Source organism: Oncorhynchus mykiss, chromosome 2 (assembly GCF_013265735.2).
Source record: "Oncorhynchus mykiss isolate Arlee chromosome 2, USDA_OmykA_1.1, whole genome shotgun sequence".
In the NCBI taxonomy this organism is placed as follows: Eukaryota; Metazoa; Chordata; class Actinopteri; order Salmoniformes; family Salmonidae; genus Oncorhynchus; species Oncorhynchus mykiss.
Genome location: NC_048566.1, coordinates 50,723,374 through 50,741,343, shown reverse-complemented (window position 1 = coordinate 50,741,343; position 17,970 = coordinate 50,723,374). Strand labels below are relative to the sequence as shown.

Below are 17,970 nucleotides of genomic sequence, written 5' to 3'. Positions count from 1 at the left end.
TGTCCAGGGTATAACCTAGCCTGGTGGAAGCAGCCTGATCACTGTGTTCACCATATAATGTCCAGGGTATAACCTAGAATGGCACCAGCCTGATCACTGTGTTCACCATATAATGTCCAGGGTATAACCTAGCCCGGTGGCACCAGTCTGATCACTGTGTTCACCATATAATGTCCAGGGTATAACCTAGCCTGGTGGCACCAGCCTGATCACTGTGTCCACCATATAATGTCCAGGGTATAACCTAGCCTGGCACCAGCCTGATCAGTGTCCACCATATAATGTCCAGGGTATAACCTAGCCTGGTGGCACCAGCCTGATCACTGTGTACACCATATAATGTTCAGGGTATAACTTAGCCTGGCACCAGCCTGATCACTGTGTTCACCATATCATGTCCAGGGTATAGCCTAGCCTGGTACCAGACTGAACACTGTGTTCACCATATAATGTCCAGGGTATAACCTAGCCTGGCACCTGCCTGATCACTGTGTTCACCATATAATGTCCAGGGTATAACCTAGACTGGCACCAGCCTGATCACTGTTCACCATATAATGTCCAAGGTATAGCCTAACCTGGCACCAGCCTGATCACTGTGTCCACCATATAATGTCCAGGGTATAACCTAGCACGGCACTAGCCTGATCATTGTCCACATTATAATGTCCAGTGTATAACCTAGCCTGGTGGAACCAGCCTGATCACTGTGTTCACCATATAATGTCCAGGGTATAACCTAGCCTGGCACCAGCCTGAACACTGTTCACCATATAATGTCCAGGGTATAACCTAACCTGGCACCAGCCTGATCACTGTGTTCACCATATAATGTCCAGGGAATAACCTAGCCTGGCACCAGCCTGATCACTGTGTTCACCATATAATGTCCAGGGTATAACCTAGCCTGGCACCAGCCTGATCACTATGTTCACCATATAATGTCCAGGGTATAACCTAGCCTGACACCAGCCTGATCAGTATGTTCACCATATAATGTCCAGGGTATAACCTAGCCTGGCACCAGCCTGATCAGTGTCCATCATATAATGTCCAAGGTATAACCTAGCCTGGTGGAACCAGCCTGATCACTGTGTCCACCATATAATGTCCAGGGTGTAACCTAGCCTGGCACCAGCCTGATCAGTGTCCACCATATAATGTCCAGCGTATAACCTATTATGGCACCAGCCTGATCAGTGTCCACCATATAATGTCCAAGGTATAACCTAGCCTGGTGGAACCAGCCTGATCACTGTGTCCACCATATAATGTCCAGGGTATAACCTAGCCTGGCACCAGCCTGATCAGTGTCCACCATATAATGTCCAGCGTATAACCTATTATGGCACCAGCCTGATCAGTGTCCACCATATAATGTCCAAGGTATAGCCTAACCTGGCACCAGCCTGATCACTCTGTTCACCATATAATGTCCAGGGTATAACCTAGCCTGGCACCAGCCTGATCACTGTGTTCACCATATAATGTCCAGGGAATAACCTAGCCTGGCACCAGCCTGATCAGTGTCCACCATATAATGTCCAGGGTATAACCTAGCATGGCACCAGCCTGATCAGTGTCCACCCTATAATGTCCAGGGTATAACCTAGCCTGGTGGAACGAGCCTGATCACTCTGTTCACCATATAATGTCCAGGGTATAACCTAGCCTGGCACCAGCCTGATCACTATGTTCACCATATAATGTCCAGAGTATAACCTAGCCTGGCACCAGCCTGATCAGTGTCCACCATATAATGTCCAGGGTATAACCTATTATGGCACCAGCCTGATCAGTGTCCACCATATAATGTCCAGGCTATAACCTTGCCTGATGGAACCAGCCTGATCATTGTGTTCACCATATAATGTCCAAGGTATAACCTAGCCTGGCACCAGCCTGATCAATGTATTCACCATATCATGTCCAGGGTATAACCTAGCCTGGCACCAGCCTGATCACTGTGTTCACCATATAATGTTCAGGGTATAACCTAGCCTGGCACCAGCCTGATAAGTGTTGACCATATTATGTCCAGGGTATAACCTAGCCTGATGGAACCAGCATGATCACTGTGTTCAACATATAATGTCCAAGGTATAGCCTAACCTGGCACCAGCCTGATCACTCTGTTCACCATATAATGTCCAGGGTATAACCTAGCCTGGCACCAGCCTGATCAATGTATTCACCATATCATGTCCAGGGTGTAACCTAGCCTGGCACCAGCCTGATCTCTGTGTTCACCACATAATGTCCAGGGTATAAGCTAGCACGGCACCAGCCTGATCAGTGTCCACAATATAATGTCCAGTGTATAACCTAGCCTGGTGGAACCAGCCTGATCACTGTGTTCACCATATAATGTCCAAGGTATAGCCTAACCTGGCACCAGCCTGATCACTCTGTTCACCATATAATGTCCAGGGTGTAACATAGCCTGGCACCAGCCTGATCTCTGTGTTCACAATATAATGTCCAGGGTATAACCAAGCATGGCACCAGCCTGATCACTGTGTCCACCATAAAATGTCCAGGGTATAACCTAGCATGGCACCAGCCTGATCACTGTGTTTACCATAAAAGGTCCAGGGTATAACCTAGCCTGGCAACCGCCTGATCTCTGTGCCCACCATATAAGGTCCAGGGTATGACCTAGCCTGATGGAAGCAGCCTGATCACTGTGTTCACCATATAATGTCCAGGGTATAACCAAGCCTGGCACCAGCCTGATCACTGTGTTCACCATATAATGTCCAGGGTATAACCAAGCCTGGCACCAGCCTGATCACTGTGTCCACCATAAAATGTCCAGGGTATAACCTAGCCTGGCACCAGCCTGATCACTGTGTCCACCATAAAATGTCCAGGGTATAACCTAGCCTGGTACCAGCCTGATCTCTGTGCCCACCATATAATGTCCAGGGTATAACCTAGCACGGCACCAGCCTGATCTCTGTGTCCACCATATAATGTCCAGGGTATAACCTAGCACGGCACCAGCCTGATCTCTGTGTCCACCATATAATGTCCAGGGTATAACCTAGCCTGGCACCAGCCTGATCACTGTGTTCACCATATAATGTCCAAGGTATAGCCTAACCTGGCACCAGCCTGATCACTCTGTTCACCATATAATGTCCAGGGTGTAACATAGCCTGGCACCAGCCTGATCTCTGTGTTCACCATATAATGTCCAGGGTATAACCAAGCATGGCACCAACCTGATCACTGTGTCCACCATAAAATGTCCAGGGTATAACCTAGCATGGCACCAGCCTGATCACTGTGTTTACCATAAAAGGTCCAGGGTATAACCTAGCCTGGCAACCGCCTGATCTCTGTGCCCACCATATAAGGTCCAGGGTATGACCTAGCCTGATGGAAGCAGCCTGATCACTGTGTTCACCATATAATGTCCAGGGTATAACCAAGCCTGGCACCAGCCTGATCACTGTGTCCACCATAAAATGTACAAGGTATAACCTAGCCTGGCACCAGCCTGATCACTGTGTTCACAATATAATGTCCAGGGTATAACCAAGCATGGCACCAGCCTGATCACTGTGTCCACCATAAAATGTCCAGGGTATAACCTAGCCTGGTACCAGCCTGATCTCTGTGCCCACCATATAATGTCCAGGGTATAACCTAGCCTGTTACCAGCCTGATCAGTGTCCACCATATAATGTCCAGGGTATAACCTAGCACGGCACCAGCCTGATCAGTGTCCACAACATAATGTCCAGTGTATAACCTAGCCTGGTGGAACCAGCCTGATCACTGTGTTAACCATATAATGTCCAAGGTATAGCCTAACCTGGCACCAGCCTGATCTCTGTGTTCACCATATAATGTCCAGGGTATTACCAAGCATGGCACCAGCCTGATCACTGTGTCCACCATATAATGTCCAGGGTATAACCAAGCATGGCACCAGCCTGATCACTGTGTCCACCATAAAATGTCCAGGGTATAACCTAGCATGGCACCAGCCTGATCACTGTGTTTACCATAAAAGGTCCAGGGTATAACCTAGCCTGGCAACCGCCTGATCTCTGTGCCCACCATATAAGGTCCAGGGTATGACCTAGCCTGATGGAAGCAGCCTGATCACTGTGTTCACCATATAATGTCCAGGGTATAACCAAGCCTGGCACCAGCCTGATCACTGTGTTCACCATATAATGTCCAGGGTATAACCAAGCCTGGCACCAGCCTGATCACTGTGTCCACCATAAAATGTCCAGGGTATAACCTAGCCTGGCACCAGCCTGATAACTGTGTTCACAATATAATGTCCAGGGTATAACCAAGCATGGCACCAGCCTGATCACTGTGTCCACCATAAAATGTCCAGGGTATAACCTAGCCTGGTACCAGCCTGATCTCTGTGCCCACCATATAATGTCCAGCGTATAACCTAGCCTGTTACCAGCCTGATCAGTGTCCACCATATAATGTCCAGGGTATAACCTAGCACGGCACCAGCCTGATCAGTGTCCACAACATAATGTCCAGTGTATAACCTAGCCTGGTGGAACCAGCCTGATCACTGTGTTAACCATATAATGTCCAAGGTATAGCCTAACCTGGCACCAGCCTGATCTCTGTGTTCGCCATATAATGTCCAGGGTATTACCAAGCATGGCACCAGCCTGATCACTGTGTCCACCATATAATGTCCAGGGTATAACCTAGCATGGCACCAGCCTGATCACTGTGTTTACCATATAATGTCCAGGGTATAACCTAGCCTGGCACCAGCCTGATCAGTGTCCACCATATAATGTCCAGGGTATAACCTAGCCTGATGGAACCAGCCTGATCACTGTGTTCACCATATAATGTCCAGGGTATAACCTAGCCTGGCACCAGCCTGATCTCTGTGTTCACCATATAATGTCCAGGGTATAACCTAGCACGGCACCAGCCTGATCAGTGTCCACAATATAATGTCCAGTGTATAACCTAGCCTGGTGGAACCAGCCTGATCACTGTGTTCACCATATAATGTCCAAGGTATAGCCTAACCTGGCACCAGCCTGATCACTCTGTTCACCATATAATGTCCAGGGTGTAACATAGCCTGGCACCAGCCTGATCTCTATGTTCACCATATAATGTCCAGGGTATAACCAAGCATGGCACCAGCCTGATCACTGTGTCCACCATAAAATGTCCAGGGTATAACCTAGCATGGCACCAGCCTGATCACTGTGTTTACCATAAAAGGTCCAGGGTATAACCTAGCCTGGCAACCGCCTGATCTCTGTGCCCACCATATAAGGTCCAGGGTATGACCTAGCCTGATGGAAGCAGCCTGATCACTGTGTTCACCATATAATGTCCAGGGTATAACCAAGCCTGGCACCAGCCTGATCACTGTGTTCACCATATAATGTCCAGGGTATAACCAAGCCTGGCACCAGCCTGATCACTGTGTCCACCATAAAATGTCCAAGGTATAACCTAGCCTGGCACCAGCCTGATCACTGTGTTCACAATATAATGTCCAGGGTATAACCAAGCATGGCACCAGCCTGATCACTGTGTCCACCATAAAATGTCCAGGGTATAACCTAGCCTGGTACCATCCTGATCTCTGTGCCCACCATATAATGTCCAGGGTATAACCTAGCCTGTTACCAGCCTGATCAGTGTCCACCATATAATGTCCAGGGTATAACCTAGCACGGCACCAGCCTGATCAGTGTCCACAACATAATGTCCAGTGTATAACCTAGCCTGGTGGAACCAGCCTGATCACTGTGTTCACCATATAATGTCCAAGGTATAGCCTAACCTGGCACCAGCCTGATCTCTGTGTTCACCATATAATGTCCAGGGTATTACCAAGCATGGCACCAGCCTGATCACTGTGTCCACCATATAATGTCCAGGGTATAACCTAGCATGGCACCAGCCTGATCACTGTGTTTACCATATAATGTCCAGGGTATAACCTAGCCTGGCACCAGCCTGATCAGTGTCCACCATATAATGTCCAGGGTATAACCTAGCCTGATGGAACCAGCCTGATCACTGTGTTCACCATATAATGTGCAGGGTATAACCTAGCCTAGCACCAGCCTGATCTCTGTGTCCACCATATAATGTCCAGGGTATAACCTAGCCTGGTGGCACCAGCCTGATCACTGTGTACACCATATAATGTCCAGGGTATAACTTAGCCTGGCACCAGCCTGATCGCTGTGTCCACCATATAATGTCCAGGGTATAACCTAGCCTGGCACCAGCCTGATCAGTGTCCACCATATAATGTCCAGGGTATAACCTAGCCTGGTGGCACCAGCTTGATCACTGTGTTCACCATATAATGCCCACGGTATAACCTAGCCTGGCACCAGCTTGATCACTGTGTTCACCATATAATGCCCACGGTATAACCTAGCCTGGCACCAGCCTGATCACTGTGTTCACCATATAATGTCCAGGGTATAACCTAGCCTGGCACCAGCCTGAAAACTGTGTTCACAATATAATTACCAGGTTATAACCTAGCCTGATGGAACCAGCCTGATCACTGTGGCCACAATATAATGTCCAGGGTATAACCTAGCCTGGCACCAGCCTGATCACTGTGTTCACCATATAATGTCCAGGGTATGACCTAGCCTGGTGGCACCAGCCTGATCACTGTGTTCAACATATAATGTCCAGGGAATAACCTAGCCTGGCACCAGCCTGATCACTGTGTTCACCATATAATATCCAGGGTATAACCTAGCCTGGTGGCACCAGCCTGATCACTGTGTTCACCATATAATGTCCAGGGTATAACCTAGGTTAGCACCAGCCTGATTACTGTGTTCACCATATCATGTCCAGAGTATAACCTAGCCTCATGGAACCAGCCTGATCACTGTGTTCACCATATAATGTCCAGGGTATAACCTAGCCTGGTGGAACCAGCCTGATCACTGTGTTCACCATATAATGTCCAGAGTATAACCTAGCCTGGTGGAACCAGCTTGATCACTGTGTTCACCATATAATGTCCAGGGTATAACCTAGCCTGGCACCAGCCTGATCACTGTATCCACCATATAATGTCCACCATATAATGTCCAGGGTATAACCTGGCCTGGTGGCACCAGTATGATTACTTTGTTCACCATATAATGTCCAGGGTATAGCCTAGCCTGATGGAACCAGCCTGATCACTGTGTCCACCATATAATGTCCAGGGTATAACCTAGCACGGCACCAGCCTGATCAGTGTCCACAACATAATGTCCAGTGTATAACCTAGCCTGGTGGAACCAGCCTGATCACTGTGTTAACCATATAATGTCCAAGGTATAGCCTAACCTGACACCAGCCTGATCTCTGTGTTCACCATATAATGTCCAGGGTATTACCAAGCATGGCACCAGCCTGATCACTGTGTCCACCATATAATGTCCAGGGTATAACCTAGCATGGCACCAGCCTGATCACTGTGTTTACCATTAAATGTCCAGGGTATAACCTAGCCTGGCACCAGCCTGATCAGTGTCCACCATATAATGTCCAGGGTATAACCTAGCCTGATGGAACCTGCCTGATCACTGTGTTCACCATATAATGCCCACGGTATAACCTAGCCTGGCACCAGCCTGATCACTGTGTTCACCATATAATGTCCAGGGTATAACCTAGCCTGGCACCAGCCTGAACACTGTGTTCACAATATAATGTCCAGGGTATAACCTAGCCTGATGGAACCAGCCTGATCACTGTGTCCACAATATAATGTCCAGGGTATAACCTAGCCTGGCACCAGCCTGATCACTGTGTTCACCATATAATGTCCAGGGAATAACCTAGCCTGGCACCAGCCTGATCACTGTGTTCACCATATAATATCCAGGGTATAACCTAGCCCGGTAGCACCAGCCTGATCAGTGTCCATCATAAAATGTCCAGGGTATAACCTAGCCTGGAATCAGCCTGATTACTGTGTTCACCATATAATGTCCAGGGTATAACCTAGCCTGGTGGCACCAGCCTGATCACTGTGTTCACCATATAATGTCCAGGGTATAACCTAGGTTAGCACCAGCCTGATCACTGTGTTCACCATATCATGTCCAGAGTATAACCTAGCCTCATGGAACCAGCCTGATCACTGTGTTCACCATATAATGTCCAGGGTATAACCTAGCCTGGTGGCACCAGCCTGATCACTGTGTTCACCATATAATGTCCAGGGTATAACCTAGCCTGGAACCAGCCTGATCACTGTGTTCACCATATAATGTCCAGGTTATAACCTAGCCTGATGCAACCAGCCTGATCACTGTGTTCACCATATAATGTCCAGGGTATAACCTAGCCTGGTGGCACCAGCCTGATCACTGTGTTCACCATATAATGTCCAGGGTATAACCTAGCCTGGAACCAGCCTGATCACTGTGTTCACCATATAATGTCCAGGTTATAACCTAGCCTGATGCAACCAGCCTGATCACTGTGTTCACCATATAATGTCCAGAGTATAACCTAGCCTGATGGAACCAGCCTGATCACTGTGTTCAACATTTAAGGTCCAGGGTATAACCTAGGTTAGCACCAGCCTGATCACTGTGTTCACCATATCATGTCCAGAGTATAACCTAGCCTCATGGAACCAGCCTGATCACTGTGTTCACCATATAATGTCCAGGGTATAACCTAGCCTGGAACCAGCCTGATCACTGTGTTCACCATATAATGTCCAGGTTATAACCTAGCCTGATGCAACCAGCCTGATCACTGTGTTCACCATATAATGTCCAGAGTATAACCTAGCCTGATGGAACCAGCCTGATCACTGTGTTCAACATTTAAGGTCCAGGGTATAACCTAGCCTGGTGGCACCAGCCTGATCACTGTTCACCATTGATAATGTAATTAGTGCTCTGTGTGTGTGTGACCGACCAGTATCTTTGATGAGGGGCCAGGAGATGATCTTTGCTGCTATGCCCATCAATGTGGCTCTGGCAAAGACCTCACCTCCAGCCTGTTCACCACTGGTCCTCGATGGAGAGAACAGAATTAGGTAGCACTCAGCGATAATAATCATACAAGACATATATTACTTTTTACAATATTTTGTTATTATTGAATCGAATGGTACTATCAATGGGGGGGATGAGACACCAAAAAATAAGGAATGACGACTGGCAAGGTAGCCCCAGCACCACCAGACAAAATGTTAATAGATATAGTATCTGTGACAAAAGACCAGTGTAATATTTCACATTGTTATATTAGCAGAACACTGCTTCTCCAGTATTATGTGAAGGATGGTTTTCTCTACATGAAACTGTTACACTTGAACGTCATCAAAACACTTTGTTTAGAATATATATATATATATATATGTTCAGCAATTATACTTTTCTCATATTACTTTGTAGGCTAATTAGTACGAGAAGAGTGCCATCTTCCTGCATCTCATATCTGCCTGTAGTTATTGAACACTCCCTTCTGGACCCATGAGGCAAACTCAGTCATATCCAGGAAGGTGTGCCATGCACTCCACCCCTCCTGCCCCCTGACTGCACATGTCCATAATCTGTAATAATTACATAGATGGAAGGGACTTCATCACCCACTGGAGACTTGAAGACAGAACCTCACACAGAGACCTGTGCATGTCAGTGTGTTAGACAGACAAATCCATAGATTTGGGAAATATACCATAGAAATATATTTCTATCTCTGGTTAGACATCTGAAGTGGTACTCTACACACAACTGACTTTGATGTATTAGGTAAAGGGTAGGCATGCTGTCTTTATAAAGAACATCAATGTGATATGTACAGCACAATCATTTGTCTAACACAAACACACCCATCGACTTTATGCATCTACACTCAAGCTGGCCATGTTTGTGCCATGTCCACGTGTAGCCTACCTACACCTGTAGGGATAGTAGTTCTGGGATTTGTCTCCCCGGGAAAGATCTGACAGCGGATATCAGGAAAGACGAAAGTAGCCAGTTATAGAATATTGTGTTGTAGGATAGCTGAGCTGACTTGAACGCTGCAGGGATTCAACTTGCAGCAGTTAATATGGTTTCCACGGTGACGTGATAAAACATTCAAACTAAGTTGCCAGTTACTTTCGTGGCAAGGCATTGTACAACGACTGTCTAGTGAAACACCTTCCAGACACTGGCTCTTGCCATAACTGATTTGACAGAAATATCCGCTAGATTGGCTAGCCAGCTGCAGCTAAACTGCTGCCAGCTTGGCTAAACAAGAGGTCTGCGCAGGCTGAGCATGTTGAGATGGGCGAGTCAATCACCAAGGGCAGAAGTCCTCATCTTGAAAACTCTTACTAGCCGGCTACCACCTGGTACTCTACCCTGCACCTTAGAGAGAGTGCTTGCCCTATGGACAAAGAAAGAGTCATAGAACAATGGTCACTAGCTCTGGAAAAAAATTAAGAGACCACTGCAACATTTTCAGATTCTCTGGTTTTACAATTTATAGGTATGTGTTTGGGTAAAATTAACATTTTTGTTTTATTCTATAAACTACTGACAACATTTCTCCCAAATTCAAAATATTGTAATTTAGAGCATTTATTTGCAGAAAATGACAACTGGTCAAAATAACAATAAAGACGCAGTGTTGTCAGACCTCAAATAATGTAAAGAAAATGAGTTCATATTCATTTTTAAACATCACAATACTAATGTTTTAACTTAGGAAGAGTTCAGAAATCAATATTTGTTGGAATAACTTCCACCAGTCTTTCATATTTTGACCAGTCATTTTCTGCAAATAAATGCTCCAAATTACAATATTTTGTGGTCAGTAGTTTCTAGAAAACAAAAATGTTTATTTTACCCAAACACATACAGTTGAAGTCAGACGTTTACATACACTTAGATTGGAGTCATTTAAACTATTTTTTCAACCACTCCACAAATTTCTTGTTAACAAACTATAGTTTGGGCAAGTCGGTTAGGACATCTACTTTGTGCATGTGTAACATGCACCGATTGAAACGCTATTAGGGCGCACCACCGCTAACTAGCTAGCCATTTCACACCGGTTACACATGACACAAGTAATTTTTCCAACAATTGTTTACAGACATATTATTTCACTTATCACTGTATCACAATTCCAGTGGGTCAGAAGTTTACATACACTTAGTTGACTGTGCCTTTAAACAGCTTGGAAAATTCCAGAAAATGATGTCATGGCCTTAGAAGCTTCTGATAGGCTAATTAACATCATTTGAGTCAATTGGAGGTGTACCTGTGGATGTATTTCAAGGTCTACCTTCAAACTCAGTGCCTCTTTGCTTGACATCATGGGAAAATCGAAAGAAATCAGCCAAGACCTCAGAAAAACAATTGTAGACCTCCGCAAGTCTGGTTCACCCTTGGGGCAATTTCCAAATGCCTGAAGGTACCACTTTCATCTTTACAAGCACGCAAGTATGAACACCATTGGTGTCACGCTCGCTATCCTCAAACTCCCTGTCATAAATCAACCAAGGCGCAGCGTGTATGTAGTTCCACATTTTTTTATGAAAGTGAAACCGAAATAACCAAACAGGTAAACAGCAAAGACCGTGATGCAACCGAGGTGCACACAAACGGAAAAATAATTACCCACAAAACACAGGTGGGAAAAGGCTACCTAAGTATGGTTCTCAATCAGAGACAACGATTGACAGCTGCCTCTAATTGGGAACTATACCAGGCCAAACGCATAGAAATAGAAAACATAGAAAAAAAACACATAGAATGCCCACCCCAACTCACGCCCTGACCAAACCAAAATAGAGACGTTGTGGGGAGGGACTGGTGCACTTCACAAAATAGATGGTCTCGTGAGGAGGGAAAAGTATGTGGATATATTGAACCAACATCTCAAGACATCAGTCAGGAAGTTAAAGCTTGGTCACAAATGGGTCTTCCAAATGGACAATGACCCCAAGCATACTTCCAAAGTTGTGGCAAAATGGCTTAAGGACAACAAAGTCAAGGTATTGAAGTGGCCATCACAAAGCCCTGACCTCAATCCTACTGAAAAAGCATGTGCGAGCAAGGAGGCCAACAAACCTGACTAAGTTACATCAGCTCTGTAATGATTAAATGTAAAGAATTTAGAAAAACTGAGTTTAAATGTATTTGGCTAAGGTGTATGTAAACTTCCGACTTCAACTGTACCTATAAAAAGTAAAACCAGAGAAACTGCCAATTTAGTATTCAGACCCCTTGACTTTCTCCAGATTTTGTTATTCTAAAATGGATTAAATAAAAACATTTCCTCCGCAATCTACACGCAATACTTCATAATGAAAAATGTAAGAATTCAGACCCTTTGCTATGAGAGACTTGAAAATGAGCTCAGGGGTATCCTGCATCCTGGGTGGTAGTTCAACTAGGGTGAAGACAAGGCAGAACAGGGCTCATACACCACAGTAGAGGAACCCTGCTCTATGCTATGTATTACCTACATATACCTGGGTGGTAGTTCAACTAGGGTGAAAACAAGGTAGAACAGGGCTTCTACACCACAGTAGAGGAACCCTGCTCTAGGCTATGTATTACCTACATATACCTGGGTGGTAGTTCAACTAGGGTGAAGACAAGGTAGAACAGGGCTTATACACCACAGTGTTGGTCTTAGAAGAACAAGTCAAATGTTTGGCATCTCACCTCCTTTCTATACCTCCTTCTCTTTCCCTCCCTCTCTCTGCCCTACAAACAGAGCCCTGAGCAGCTTACATCAAGCTCCCAACATCAATACACACTTACGCACGTGTGAGTACACACAGTCTCTCTCTCTCTCCCTCTCTCTCACACACACATTCAGAAACACCCTCCCCACCTACTGTCTCTTTTCAGTTTGGCCCGTGTGTTTGGCAGAGCTACAGGGGTTGCTAGGGGGACCGGATTATTTAGCTGGTTAATGATTGTGGTGCGATGGTAGGGGGTCACTCCGTCACATCAGCCCTAATCTGGAAAACCCCTACCACACACACATTAACACAAACACACCCTACTCCACCCCCTGCCATCCGCCCACCATACACACTAAAGAACAGAGTCTCTCAAAAGTATACTACAGTACAGTGGTGAAATCCTATTTCAACAGCTTGAGGGAGATAAGGAAACAGCTCTCTCTCATCCTACCCAGCCCTCATCCCACCCAGCCCTCATCCCCAAACTAAACCACACAGCCTGACTCCCTCCATCCCAGTTACCAGCCTGTTCTTCTCGCATGCTTCCATCCCCTCACCCCTCCTTTCCCCCAGAACCACACATACACTCCCATAACACACAAACCAGATACTGTATAGAGGCCCAGAATATAACACATTCTACTACACCGGATTCATGGAACAGAAGTTCTACATGCCACACAGACCCAAATAGAACTGGACTGCTCTGTTTCTTACTGGACTCTCATGCTGCACTAGAGGAATAGGAGTTTCAGGAGTGCACTCGGGGCAAAGGAGGGAGAGAGGGAGAGAGAGAGAGAGAGAGAGAGAGAGAGACCATAATTAAGACACAATGAGCTGTTCTTCCTATAACCTCATTCTACCACCTCCAAGCAGGCTTCCAGTGAAGAACATTCCTCTCGGCTGTATAGGCCAAATGAACCACTTCCGTAATTCAAACATGCCACACACGCCAGTGATTCGTCCAAATAATCCACGATGCAAAAACCAGCGCAACAGATCAAGACTTGTTCTTCTCAACCCTAATATCCCTTGTGTTCTCAACAAACCTAACTTCAGCTATGAAAGTAACTCAATATATATATAACTTATTGGTGGAGCATAGGGTTGCAAAGGGTCAGAAACTGTCCGGTATATTTCCAGAATTTTTGCGAAATTTTTCGATGGGAAGTTATTAAGCCCGAGATTTTGGGGAATTTTGCCTAAATTCATCAAAAAAGATAGCTTATAACAGTGAACCTTTTTTTGTGGTATACACATAAGGCCATTCTAGGTCTTGTGGCATATTTTGGTTAAACTATCCCCATTTCAATGGAATTGCAACCCTCTGCATGCACAGTGCATTCTTCCATCACATGTACAGTGCATTCTTCTCTTTCTTGCTTTTTGGTAAGTTTTGATTACAATACTGGGTGGGGTGATTATATTTTATATGACATACATGCTTTTTTGTTAACAAGTAAACAGTAGCCTACAGAAAAGTGTGTTTAAATCATTTCTAACTTGTTAACAATTTCTGCAAGTTAGTTTTTGCTACCATGTGGGTTTTAGCTTGCTTGAGCCTGCTAACTGAGGAGTGTTAATTCACCTGTTTCTATACATGTTTCATTTTAAAACAGTTATCTTACAAATGCATTGTTTAATCTAGCTGCTTAACTATTTATCTGTACATGGAATTGTATTTATTTATTTTTACTTGTTTTATTCTAATCTTTACAGGAAAATACCACAGGCACTATCTGATGTGTGGCGACATTTCACTGCAGCTAATGTAGGAAAAGCTGTGTACATTTGCAAATGCTGTGCCAAATCATATGTGAGGAAAAAGTCCCTCTACTTCTATTTGAGGTGAAAATGATGAATCAGACACCTTGTCGATAGCAACAGGTCATGGTCCTCCTGGAATCAGATGTTTTTTAGACTCAATGGAGGAACGTAGTCAGAGAAATGCTGATGAATGTCTTGCTTGAGCCGTGTATGCAACTGGTTCATCTCTGATGCTCACAGGCAATGTGTATTGTTAGAGATTTCTGAAAGTTCTTTGCCCAGCAAACACCCCTCCAACCAGACATGCTTTATCTACTCATTTGCTGGATGCAGAGTTCAACAGAGTTGAAGTGAAGGTCAAGCAAATCATAGAGAAAGCAGACTGTATTGCAATCCTCTCTGATGGGTGGTTGAATGTTCGTGGGCAAGGAATAATTAACTACATCATCTCCACCCCTCAACCAGTATTCTACAAGAGCACAGACACAAGGAACAACAGACACACCAGTCTCTACATTGCAGATGAGCTGAAGGCAGTCATCAATGACCTTGGACCACAGAAGGTATTTGCACAGGCGACAGACAATGCTGCAAACATGAAGGCTGCTTGGTCTAAAGTGGAGTCCTACCCTCACATCACACCCATTGGCTGTGCTGCTCATGCATTGAATCTGCTCCTCAAGGACATCATGGCACTGAAAACAATGGATACACTCTACAAGAGAGCCAAGGAAATGGTTATGTATGTGAAGGGTCATCAAGTTATAGCAGCAAAGTGAGAAGAATAAGAGCACCACATTGAAGCTGCCCAGCAACACCCATTGGGGTGGTGTTGTCATCATGTTTGACAGTCTCCTGGAGGGGAAGGAGTCTCTCCAAGAAATGGCCATATCACTGTCTGCTGATATGGACAGCCCCATCAAGAGGATCCTCTTGGATGATGTATTTTGGGAGAGAGTGGTAAGCAGCCTGAAACCTCCGAAACCTATAGCAGTAGCCATTCCACGGATTGAGGGAGACAATGCCATCCTGTCTGATGTTCAGACTCTGCTTGCAGATGTAAGAGAAGAAATCCATACTGCCCTGCCCACTTCACTGTTGCTCCAAGCAGAGAAACTGCAGTTCTGAAATACATCAAAAAGCGTGAAGACTTCTGCCTGAAGCCCATAGACGCTGCAGCGTACATGTTGGACCCCAAGTATGCTGGCAAGAGCATCCTGTCTGGTGCAGAGATCAACAAGGCCTATGGTGTCATCACTACCGTGTCTCACCACCTTGGCCTGGATGAGGGCAAGGTTCTTGGCAGTCTGGCGAAGTACACTTCCAAGGGCTTTGTGATGGAGATGCAATATGGCAGTCGTACCAACATATCTCATCAGCCACCTGGTGGAAGGGACTTTGTGGATCTGAGGCTCTTTCTCCTGTTGCCTCCATCATCCTCCAAATCCAACCAACATCAGCCGCCTCAGAGCGCAACTGGTCCTTGTTTGAGAACACACACCAAAGCACGCAACAGACTGACCAATACACGGGTTGAAAAATTGGTGGCCATCCAGGCAAATTTGAGGCTTTTTGAGCCTGACAACAAGCCATCCTCAACAAGGTTGGAAAGTGACAGTGAAGATGAGGCCTCAGAGTCCGATGTTCAAGAGGTGGACATTGAGGAGGTCCAGGGAGAAGACATGGAAGCCTGAGAGGAAGACAACCAAAGCTTTAGTTTCTAGACTATCATTTGTCCGTTAATTCCCATATTTCCCACGGAAAGTTTCCACCTCTGCATACTGTTCATGCAGTGGGCTGGGGGGAACTTTCCCTTTAAAGAGAATAGGGTGCCAGATGGTGAAGCATTATTCATTACTCCAGAGAAAGCATGTCCACTGCTCCAGAGTCCAATGGCAGCGAGCTTTACACCACTCCAGTCGACTCTTGGCCTTGCACATGGTAATCTTTGGCTTGTGTGCGGCTGCTCGGCCATGGAAACCCATTTCATGAAGCTCTTGACGAACAGCTATTGTGCTGGTGTTGCTTCCAGAAGCAGTTTGGAACTCGGTAGTGAGTGTTGCAACCGAGAACAGGCAATTTGTTTAAAAACTGATAGAGACATACCCCAAGCGACTTAGCTGTAATCGCAGCAAATGTGGCGCTATAAAGTATTAACTTAAGGGGGTTGAATAATTTTGCACGACCAATTTTTCAGTTTTTGATTTGTTAAATAAGTTTGAAATATCCAATAAATGTCGTTCCACTTCATGATTGTGTCCCACTTGTTGTTGATTCTTCACAAAAAAATACAGTTTTATATCTTTATGTTTGAAGCCTGAAATGTGGCAAAAGGTCGCAAAGTTCAAGGGGGCCAAATACTTTCGCAAGGCACTGTGTGTGTATAAATATATATATATATATATATATATATATATATATATATATATATATAAAATGTTTTTTTTACACCTTTATTTAGGCTAGTTGAGAACAAGACCTTGCCAACTGCGACCTTGCCAACTGCGACCTGGCCAAGATAAAGCAAAGCAGTGCGACACAAACGACAACACAGTCACACATGGAATACACAAACATACAGTCAATAACACAATAGAGAAAGTGTGCAAATGAAGTAAGATTAGGGAGGTAAAGCAATAAATAGGCCATGGTGGCGAAATAATTACAATATAGCAATTAAACACGGGAGTGATAGATGTGCAGAAGATGAATGTGCAAGTAGAGATACTGGGGTGCAAATGAGCAACAAAAAAAAATAACAGTATGGGAATGAGGTAGTTGGGTGGGCTATTTACAGATGGGCTATGTAAAGGTGCAATGACCTGTGAGCAGCTCTGACAGCTGGTGCTTAAAGCTAGTGAGGGAGATATGAGTCTCCAGCTTCAGTAATTTTTGCAGTTTGTTCCAGTCATTGGCTGCAGAGGACTGGAAGGAAAGGCAGCCAAAGGAGGAATAGGCTTTGGGGGTGACCAGTGAAATATACCTGCTGGAGCACGTGCTACGAGTGGGTGCTGCTATGGTGACCAGTGAGCTGAGATAAGGCGGGGCTTTGCCTAGCAAAGACTCATAGATGACCTCAAGCCAGTGGGTTGGGCAACGAATATGAAGCGAGAGCCAACCAACAAGAGCGTACAGGTCGCAGTGGTGGGTAGTATATGGGGCTTTGGTGACAAAACGGATGCCACTGTGAAAGACTGCATTCAATTTGCTGAGTAGAGTGCTGTAAAGGACATATTTTCTATAGAGGCATACTAAGACAAAAACATGACAGTGTGTAAATGATAACCATTAGTGCTATAAATGAAAACATGTATAATAATGTTGGAAGTAAAACCTGGAATTAAGAAATTAACTATGCAAATGAGCAAAAGCTGTGTGCATTAAGGAAATAAAGTGAGTAAAAAAAAAAAAAGTGGAATATTATTGCGTTGCGCCCTCTGCCCTCAGAACAGCCTCAATTCGTTGGGGCATGGACTCTACAAGGTGTCGAAAACATT

At 45.2% G+C, this 17,970-nt stretch overlaps 1 protein-coding gene across 4 annotated transcripts in view; it reads right to left on the bottom strand.

Annotated features, from left to right (window-relative positions):
• The window catches only part of LOC110491126 (Krueppel-like factor 8), a 166,510-nt gene that overhangs the window by 142,746 nt on the left and 5,794 nt on the right, over nucleotides 1-17,970 (bottom strand). The window contains exon 2 of one of the 4 annotated variants that reach the window (XM_036950156.1): nucleotides 8,929-9,020. The exons of the other annotated variants lie outside the window; for them this stretch is intronic. The gene's annotated coding sequence lies outside the window, so the exon portion shown is untranslated. The remainder of the gene's footprint in view (nucleotides 1-8,928; nucleotides 9,021-17,970) is intronic. 4 annotated transcript variants of the gene reach the window in all.